Here is an 11,097-nt window from a genome sequence, read left to right on the forward strand (position 1 = left end):
CTGCTAAAGATGTTAACTTGTGGTTGATATTGGAGCAGAGCTAAGCAAGGCAGCAATGATTCCATGTATTCCTAGGAAACTCGTACCTCCATTTCTTTTCGTCTCTTCACTCCCAGAACAACTGCTGTTTATTTCTAGTAATAGACATAGTGCTGACTGTTCCTCCCTTCTTCCAAGGAGAACATAGTTGGCTCAGCAAAGGAAACAGGCTCGAAAGAAACTTTAGAGGCTGTCAAAATAGGTGGAGGTACGGGTATGACTCACCATGGCAACGTTCTCCATCACTAAAGGATTGAGTCAGATTTTTCAGAGTACAGACAAGGACCTTGAAAGAGTTCCCTGGAAATCAGAGTATTTAAGAATTGGGTTTTCTTGGGGCACCTGGGTGACTCAGTAGGATAAGTGTTGGGACTTCCGCTCAGGTCATGATCTTGCAGGTCGTGAGTTCAAGCCCCACATCAGGCTCTGTGCTGACAGCTCTGAGCTGGAGCTTGCTTCAGATTCTATGTTTCCCTCTCTCTCTCTGCCCCTCCCCCACTTGTGTTCTGTCTGTCTGTCTGTCTCTCTCTCTCAAAAATAAACATTAAAAAAAAAAAAGAATTGGGTTTTCTTGTCAACACTCATTTGATATAGACCTAAAGGAGGTAAAATCCTTGAAATCACTGTCAGCTCCTCTCCTGTGTCTTCAGATACACATTTGTAGAAATAGCATGGGGTCTGGGATATCAGAATTATTACTGTTACTGCTGTAGCTGCTAATGCGATCATAATTCTTAGAACCACAAGGAAGCTTCTGTGCCCCACTGTACTAGAAATGGATGATTTTGTCTTCCTGAGTAACATACCTACCTTGTATGACCAAAGGTGTGCTTGGACTCTGCCAAGTAATGATGAGCTTACAGCAGCCAGCACCCTCAGCTTTTAAGATTCAGACTTCGGGGGGCCTGGGTGGCTCAGTCGGTTGAGTGTCTGACTTCCGCTCGGGTCGTGAGCTTGCGGTTCCTGGGTTCGGGCCCCACATCGGGCTCCGGGCGGACAGCTAGGAACCTGGACCTTTCTTCGGATTCTGTGTCTCCCTCTCTCTCTGCCCCTCCCCCGTTCATGCTCTGTCTCTCTCTGTCTCAAAAATAAATAAACGTTAAAAATAATTAAAAAAAACGAATAATTATAAAATAAGTAACTTTGATCAAGGCTCTGTCTCTCTCTGCCAATCAAAAATAAAAAGAAAACTAATAAAAAAATTTTTTAGAGATTCACAGACCTCATCTTGTAAATAATCAGAATCAGCCGCAGTACCTCTAAAGGGTTAAGGAGCCAGGGCATCAGAGAAGATTTGAGCATTATTTAAGGGACACGTGGATCCTGAAATTATGGAAAGAATAATGAGTCTGGGAGCAGTTTTCAATGTTGACTGGTTCCTTTATTTACTAAGTGTGTTGTTTTAATCTCTCCTTATATAAGGTGGGATAGCCAATTCTCCTCCCAATGCCAGCTAGAGTAGGTAAGAGATGTGATCAGATAATACAAAGGGAATTATTTGAGGAGTCAAATTGCATGGAAATGCAAAGTACATTCCTGTTAGGAGGACTTCCCCTTGGCTCTGAGATGACTGCCACTTTCGGTGAGCACTTGGATGAGTCACTTATCCTCTCCAGAGGTCTGTTCTCTGAGGCATAATTGGATTAACTTCCGGGCCTTTCCAGTTCTATCTTTACATGGCTCAAAATTGGTTTCATCCTCTTATATTTGGAAAAACTCCATCCTCCAACCCCTTGCTGCATTTCTTGCCTTTCAGCATTCCAACAGCTCAGACTCTCAGTGCCTCCAACACAGCATGCAGATATAAACACTTCAAATTTCCCCTTACAGTGACCATGGCAGGCAGAGAGAGAGGCTGAACCATGTGGTTAGAGTGCTTTGAAAAGATAAAAGCCCCTTAAAAATGAAAGATTATTGGGGCGTCTGGGTGGCTCATTCAGTTAAGCATCTGACTTCAGCTCAGGTCATGATCTCACAGTTTGTGGGTTTGAGCCCTGCATCTGAACTGTCACCTCAGAGCCTAGAGCCTGCTTTGGACTCTGTGTCTCCCTCTCTCTCTGTTGCTCTGTCTCTCTCTCTCTCTCTCTCTCTCTCTCGCTCTCTCAAATATAAGGAAACATTAAAAAAATGTTTTAAATGAAAGATTGTTATGTAGAAGCCAAGGGTCCAAGAATAAAAAGCAACTAAGAGCCATGAAGGGCCATTTTTAATGATTTCCATAATATAAATTTTGTACATGGTTGCAGGATAAAACTCTAGATAGAATGCAAATACCCCAAGATATCTGCCATTTTAAATTAATCCCTCTATGTACAGTAGTCACCAGCCAGGATTTTCCCTTCTCAAAATAGATTAATTGAAGGAAAACTATTAAAAATGTTGTGAAGGGGCGCCTGGGTGGCGCAGTCGGTTAAGCGACCGACTTCAGCCAGGTCACGATCTCGCGGTCCGTGAGCTCGAGCCCCGCGTCAGGCTCTGGGCTGATGGCTCAGAGCCTGGAGCCTGTTTCCGATTCTGTGTCTCCCTCTCTCTCTGCCCCTCCCCTGTTCATGCTCTGTCTCTCTCTGTCCCAAAAATGAATAAACGTTGAAAAAAAAATTTTTTTTAAAAAATGTTGTGAAATCTGGGGATGCCTAGCTGCTTCAGTCAGTACAGCATGTGACTCTTGATCTCAGGGTTGTGAGTTTGAGCCCCATGTTGGGTGTAGGGATTAGAAAAATAAAACAAAATAGAGTGGCTGAGATTTTTTTTTAATTTTTAAAAATTAAAAAATAAAAACATTGTAAAATGTGTTCCTAAATAGCCATCCATATCACTTATTGGTCAGCAATTTCAGTGTATGTAAAGATTACCCAACAGCCAAATGAACATGTGCCACATTCTGCCCAATTAAATTTTAATGTTAATTAGCATTTCTTTAGTACAACAAACAAAATAAAGACAAAGGAAATGTTTCCCTTAAATTTCCAAAAGTTGGTCCACTCATCCATTTCACATTTTTTCTAATCTAAAAGTTTAATCACATTAAAACAATATGACACTTTAAAAAAATATTACAATAAACTTGCTTTAGGTTTGCCATGTTAAATAATTTCTCAAGGCATGGTTTCTGTCTGCCTTATAGTGCACAAATTGGAGGATGATACTAAAGGGGAAGTTAAGTCTAGAATTCTCTGTTCAAAGCCTCTGCCAAAGAGATCAGCATGTCACTATCACTTTGGGTGAATCTGTACAAGATCAATAATTTATTCCTGAGTCACTGATACTATTTGTCAGTTCTTTTGTCTTGTTATTCATTTCAAGGAGTAAAAAGTAAGACTATCCTAAACATTAATGTAAAAGTGAATTATAGTCTTTTAGGAGAAGTTCTCAAACACAGAAGAAATAAAAATAAAAAGCTAGTAAACAATCTGTCCTCTTGGATGATACCATTCAAGATAAGCCAGCCTGTTATCATCATCACTTTCTTGATTTCACCTTCTAATCTCATTGCCTGCTGCCAGATCCTATTTCTCAGGGTTTCTCTGCCTACCAAACACTAGTACTGTCATCCAAACATCAAGCACAAAACAATAATAGCACAAAATACACTAGCTGCTCATTAAATACCTCCCATGTCCCAAGTACCGTGTTAGGCACAGGCACTCCTCTGCCTTGGAGAGTTTCATAATATATAAAGGAGACAGATGGAGTTTACAAAAATGATTACCATAATGCCATAAATACTGCAATAGAGGTATGTACAAGTTACTATGAAAGCACAGGGAATGGAGTATCCATGTTGATGGAAAGGTCAAGACGACTTCACAAAAGAATTAATTTTGAGGTTTTAGGGGAAGTAGAAACAGAATTTTCCAGGTAAAAGGAGTTGCAGACATGAAGGTGTGAGAAAGCACAGCATACATTTTGGAAATCACAATGGGTTTCAAAGGCTAGAAGAATAACAGCAGAGCAGAAGGTAGGGCAGGTAAGGCAAAGACATGATTTTGGCATCTCAAATGTCTTGCTAAAATATTTAGAAATCCTCCAAAACTTAATTGAAGGCCACTGGAGGATTTTTAAGATCAGGACCTGAGCCGAACTCGGACATTTAACTGACTGAGCCACCCAGGCGCCCCCTGGCTCTAGTTTTTAACTGTGAAGTTTAATAATTCCTCGACTTCTTGGAGCCATTTTTCTTGAGTTGCTCCCTTTTTAAAAGGACACTGGAGATTTTTCTGGTCAATGATGTCTATCTATCCTGGAGAAATCTGTAGAAGTTCTTAGAAGCATTCACAAGGTGACACCTGGCTCAAGCTTCATATTTCAGAATGCTGTTACAGAAAATGTTATAAGGATCCTCAAAGTATTTTTCTGTTTTTTTTCTTTCTACATTTTTATTTAAATTCAGCTAGTTAACATATCCACCGCATCTTTTAAAATAGTGAGTTTAGTTTACACAATGAATATTAAATAAAAGGAAAAAAGCTTAAATAGCAACAAAAAGTAATATAATCATTGGTCTGTAAGTTTCTTATAGACATAATTTTCCTCACTGTCATCTGTTGTCAATAATATTTTCAGTTCCCTTTTGAACTCTATGGAAGTGTGCTATGGTAACTCTAAATTGTCCTGACAGATGCACACTAATGTAGCAACACAAATATGTTCATATATTTGTAAAACCACAACCATAGTTCTTATTTAAAGCTTACTGAAGGAAGCTGAGAAACAGTATAGTTTCTTTCTTCCTGATGACAGCAACCCAGGATAGACAGACCAAGAATAAATAATATTGTAAAAGATCATGGAGTAGGCTCATTCACAAAATACTAAAGAAAGTACTCACAGTAATGCTTTTTATAATTAATTTCTTCTTTTTTTTAAGTTTATTTATTTATTTTTGAGAGAGAGAGTCTGCAAATGGGAGAGGGGAAGGGAGAGAGGGAGGGAGAGAGAATCCTAAGCAGGCTCAGCACCGTCAGCATGGAGCCCAATGCCGGGCTCAAACCCACAAACCATGAGATCATGACCTGAGCCAAAGTTGAGCACTTAACCAACTGAGCCACCCAGGTGCCCCTATAACTAATTAATTTCCATAGTATTCATTTGTTACAGCAGTGTTTCTTAATAAAACAATGACTAGAAAATGAAAAATTTTAAATACTTAAAAATACAAATCTAATTTTAAAAATTAAATTTGAGAGGCATAAAATTACCCTATCAATTGCTATAAAAGTTTCTAAATGCTTGCTCTCAACTTCTATACTTGTCTCTTCGATACCTGGCACCAGTTCACAAACTACACTTTGAGTAGCACTACCTACAAGGCAATTTCTCTTGAAATATTCATGAGAACAAGAGATGGGTTTTCAGTAATTTACTACATAATCATATTTTATGATTCACTCTTAATCAACTCATCAAAAGATGACATATAAACCCAGAATGCAAGTTCATTTGCAATGGGATAATTCCTTCTAGAATTAGAATATGTGGGAATCCAAATGACAGTTAAAAGTTTGTTGAGGGGCACCTGGCTGGCTCAGTTGGAAGAACATGCAACTCTTGATCTTGGCGTCACGAGTTCGAGCCTCACATTGGATATAGAAATTACTAAAAATAAATAAATGAAAATAAAAGTTGGTTGAGCAAAGAACCAGAGCATAAAAAAGTAAATAACCTTGGGGCGCCTGGGTGGCGCAGTCGGTTAAGCATCTGACTTCAGCCAGGTCACGATCTCGCGGTCTGTGAGTTCGAGCCCCGCGTCAGGCTCTGGGCTGATGGCTCAGAGCCTGGAGCCTGCTTCCGATTCTGTGTCTCCCTCTCTCTCTGCCCCTCCCCCGTTCATGCTCTCTCTCTCTCTGTCCCAAAAATAAATAAAAGTTGAAAAAAAAAATTAAAAAAAAAAAGTAAATAACCTTAAAGGGATATTTCAAGACAAGGAGAGCAGCTTGGCAGAGTGGCGGAGGCAGGGACTCTTGCACTCAAGCCACTGGGATTTAAATCCCAATTGCATCATATGATACTTGCGTGACCTTAAACTTCGTGAGGCTCTATGTCCTGATTTTTATAATGGCGATAATATCAATGTAGACAGATTTACAAAAGGATTAAAACAGTGCTTAATGCAGTACCCAGTGCATAGTAAGCATTCAATAAATGTCAGTTGATGTTTTTAATACCATCCTATAATAATACATATTTCTGCAACAACCAGCATGCTTATGGTGTACAGATTCAGTGTGTGTTCCCTAGACAGAGATGGATAAACACTGACAACCTTCAAGTCATTAGACTTTACTCTTCTGAGTACATAGTTATCCTCTTCCTTCTGCTCTCACAATCTTCCTCTGGACAGATACAAAAATTGATTCTGTTTCAGCTTACACATTCCAGTACAACTTCCCTAAGATTACATTCAAGTCACCTTGACTCAAGTTTTAAATGTTTCCAAATGTTAGACATACATTTATAGGGCATCGTTTGGTTTATAACCACAATATGGTATATAATCACCTTCATTATGGCAGTGTTTCTGTTTTAATTGTCTGAAGGCAACCATATTTCCTTTTATTTCAAGTTCCCAGAGAGCTTCTCACTGGTTGGGCATTACATTCCCACATCTGATGGCAAATAAATCTGCATTAAAAACAAATTATAATGAGATTAATTCCCTGGGAGCTCAAAACAAGAATGTATGTGATGTTTTGACGGCTGGAGTCAGCTTAGCATAACCAGCATAACCTGGTGCCTCCATTTCTGCTGCAGGGATAACAAGGCTACAGACCTATGAGAACAACATTTTCTTGGACAATACCATTTCTTCTTCTGAATAGTCATCGTACAGTTATGTTTCAAATTGCTTCTATGTAGATAACATTCTAGACACTCATTTTCTGAAAATATTCCATGAAATTCTGAAAATATTAAGAATATTGGATGTGATTAAATTCCTTTAGTCCTTCATTTTCTATCTCTCCCCTTTATAAGAGTAACATTTTTGGAAAGAAATTAGAAAATATACAAATTTATGAAGAACAAAAACTGTTCATCACATCTCTCTGCAAAACACTTAAATGTCAGCTATAACACGGTGAACATTTTAGTTTATATTTTTTCTATTTTTAACTTGTATTTTTACATAGTTGTAATCATACAAATTATATAACATGTATTCTGTTTCTTTTCATTTAACATTACAAAGTAAGCATTTTCTCCAAGTTAAAATCATTAAAGGATACTTTTAATATCTGAAGAATATGCCATTATGCAGATGTTTCATTACATAGACATCTCAAACTCTGTCACGTATTATGGGTTGGTCCCTTTAACAAATTTCTCAGAGTCCGATTTTTCTAACAAGTTTAATTAAATGCAAACGTGTATTGAGCACTGCTTGGAAAGCAATAAGGGCACAATAAGTTTTAGCTTTTCTTACTATCATAGTTATATATCAGGAGTTTGATTGTTCTCTGAAAACCTAAATATACAATTTTTAGGATTTCCCACTCTTATGTTTCTTAAAATCCTCACAAATAGTGCCCTTCTCCAAGCATACTTTGAGTACCTTTATTTCTTTCAAGCTTCTAGTGTGTCCTCAAAAACATAGTGCTAATGAAAACGATCATGTGAATTTTGGAACTTTATGTCAGTGTGCCTCCACAATTCAGTATCATAGCATAAAATAGGCTTACAATAATGGACTCACATCCTTGTTGGGATATTAACAAAAATTTTTAGAAGCCATGGGGCATGTTGTGATTCTAGCCTTCTCAATTGTATTTCCGTATCTCTGATCTAGCCACTTTTGTCCATTTCTGCTGTCCTATGATAGTCAACACCATCATTTCCCCCCATTTAGCAAGATAGGAAACCTCAAGTCTTTGACCACATGACACTAATTCCACTCTAGGACTCCCTCCAATCCACACTCCACAGAATAAGAAAAATTATGTTCTTAAAACATATATTTCCTGTTCTACAGCTGTTGCTCATTGTCCTTAAAATAAAAATCCAAATTCTTACCAAGGCTGGCATGATTTGGTCTCTGCCAGATCTCCAGGCCGACACCTGTCTTTCTTCCCTTATTGTGCTGAAGTTCCTCAGGTCTTTCATCTTTTTGAGCACCACCAACCTTTTCGCACCTCAGTTATTTGTTTTGTCATTTTTCTCCACCAAGAATCTCTCTCCTCCTCTCCCTCTTACCGTGACTCATTCTTGTCATTTAGGTCTGGGTCTCCTGGGAGATACCGCCCCTGACTTCCCTGCCTAAAGTAAGTCACCCCACCAGCTATTCTGCTTACCTCCTTCGCAACACATATTACAATTTATACTTCTATTCTTTGCTTAGTCGCTTGCTATTTTCTCTTTCCTCGTCTGTATATAAGTTATATTGGAGGCAAAAACAACATTTACATTGTTCTTCATAAGAGAGCAGAGTGCCGGAAGTGTTGAGGAGGGAGGGAAGATCAAGAACCAGAGCTATAGTAGGTGAAAACCCCAGGGAGCGTACAGAATGGGGCCTAGAGACCGAAGGACAAATCGCCAGCAAACACCATTGTTAAAGGCGCCTGCAAAGAAAATTTAGGACTGGGAAAACTAGGACTGGGATGCCCCAAAAGGATTTTAAGTGAAAAAGTAACCTGATCATATCCAAAAAAATATTAGTTGAGTGTCTACTATGTATATTAATATGTGTGAGGATTCAAGGGCTATATAATATGACAACTGTCCTTAAATAGAAAAAAATCTCAAAATGCTACTATACCAATTTTCCTCCTGTTTTTAAATTGAAGTACAGGTGACACACAATGTTACATTAGTTTCAGGTGCACAACAAAATTATTATACAACTCTATACATTATGCTGTGCTCACCAAACACTGCTATTACAATACCACTGACTATATTACCTATGCTTTAGCTTTTGTTCCCTTGACTTATTCATTCCATAACTGGAAGCCTATAACTCCCATTCCTCGATACCTATTTTGCCCACCCCCCAAGACCCCCTCCCCTCTGGCAAGCACTAGTTTGTTCTTTGTATTTATGGGTCTGCTTCTGCTTTTGTTTGTTCATTTGTTTTTTAGATTCCACATATAAGTGAAATTATATGATGCTCATTCTTCTCTGCTGGCTTATTTTACTTATTTCACTCGTACTCAGTATCTTACAATGAGAAATGCACTAAGATAGCAATGTTTGTTCAAAATGCCTGGTTATTAAAAAAAAAAAAATTGTGTTAGAGTAGGAAAAAAAAAGTATGGCTACTGTAGCTTTTAGTTAAATAAAGGTTATTATGTTTGTCAGAAACTGTTCAAGAACATTTCTCCTTATGTAAGGCTTACCCCAGTAATGCTGCTTAGGTCAGTGTCTGTCTGGATTATCTGCAGCCTAAATGCCAACTCTGTAAATTAAACCTGTCAAGTGACAGCTTTGCCATAGCATGCATAACCAACCTTTAAAATTTATTTATACTCCATTCCCTTTCTCTGTCCAGATTAAATTCTCCTTTCCTAAGCAATTTTTTACTCACTCCAGACTGTGGCATAATTCAATATGTTCTAAACCGTTCTATGGAAAGTATGGCCCTCCTGATTTCCAATTCCCAAGGGATTTTCATTCAGACTTTAGAACAGCAAAAGAAATTTTTCAAAGTTCACTAAATAAGAAGAGTTTTCTCAAGCTAAATTCTTCCAGGTAACAGTATGTGAATCAGTCATAATAATGGCATGCTATGAAAATGCTATGAATTATTATAGGTCCATAATAAGTCCTTTATTCACTGTCTCAAGGAAGCAGTTCTTTCCAACATGCAAATGTAAATATTATTTTGACTAATCTGTCCATCACATTGTAATATGCATGCTGAACGTCCACAGAAGTAAATACTATATTAAGTGGCAAGATCTCTAAGGTGAAAACACATTTTCATCTGATTTGAATTTACCTAAGCAATTTCCAGGTTTGTATTTAAGTTGATTAAAATTAGTTATGAAAAGTAGAGGGATGGGGCTCCTGGGTGGCTCAGTCTGTTAACCATCCAACTCTTGATTTTTGGCTCAGGTCATGATCTCAAGGTTCATGAGATTGAGCCCCACTTTGGGTTCTGAACTGGCAGCACAGAGCCTGCTTGGGATTCTCTCTCAGTCTTTCTCTCTGCCCCTCCTCCTCCTCCTCTCTCTTAATCTCTCAATTTCTCTCTCAAATAAATAATTTTTTTTTAAAAAGGTACGGACGATGGACAAAATAGAGATTAACTGAAGAGAATTATTTCTTAAAGTGGACAATTTTCTTTAAGTTGTTTGAAAATTCCTTAATTTTACTGAGAAAATATTACTTCTAATGATTGGGTTTGATGACTTAATAAAATGTTTATTTCTGATCCAGCAGGACTCACTTACCTAAAGATATTTACATCTTTAGCATCCACCTAGGTCTCTGACAGTTTCTATGTCTGACATATACAAAACACAATAGCCCAAGTACAGTGATTATCCAATGGACTTTGACCTTGAAAGGTTTGTTGTGACAAGCTTAAGTGCTTGTTTGGAGATTTCTGTGTCTAAAATTCCCACAGAAATGATGTGGTACTATTGTTTGGTTTTATTATTCATCAAACTTATTAAAAAGACTTGATATCCTCCTCATCACACACACACAAAAAAAAATTGTAACTATGCATGGCCATGGATGTTAGCTAGACTTACTGTGGGGATTATTTCACAATATATATATAAATATTGAGTCATCAGATTGGACACCTAAAACGAATATGATGTTGTATGTCAATTATATCTCAGTAAAATAAATACACAAAAATACATACAAATACATAAAAAAAAGACTTGATAAAACTTTAAATCAGTGTCTTAAAGAAAGAAAACTTTTTAACATAGAGCATGCTTCAGTTTTAAACATTCATGCTGACAATTACATGTTCACAGAAATTTAAGTGTACTCTACATTTTTTAACATTTTTTTTACAATCACATAGGAAGATTAATTTTAGATATAAAATATAATAGGCTTTTCTATAACAGCAAAAGGAAACAAAACTTTTACTGTGGTGTAATT

Source organism: Felis catus, chromosome B2 (assembly GCF_018350175.1).
Source record: "Felis catus isolate Fca126 chromosome B2, F.catus_Fca126_mat1.0, whole genome shotgun sequence".
NCBI classification, from domain to species: Eukaryota; Metazoa; Chordata; class Mammalia; order Carnivora; family Felidae; genus Felis; species Felis catus.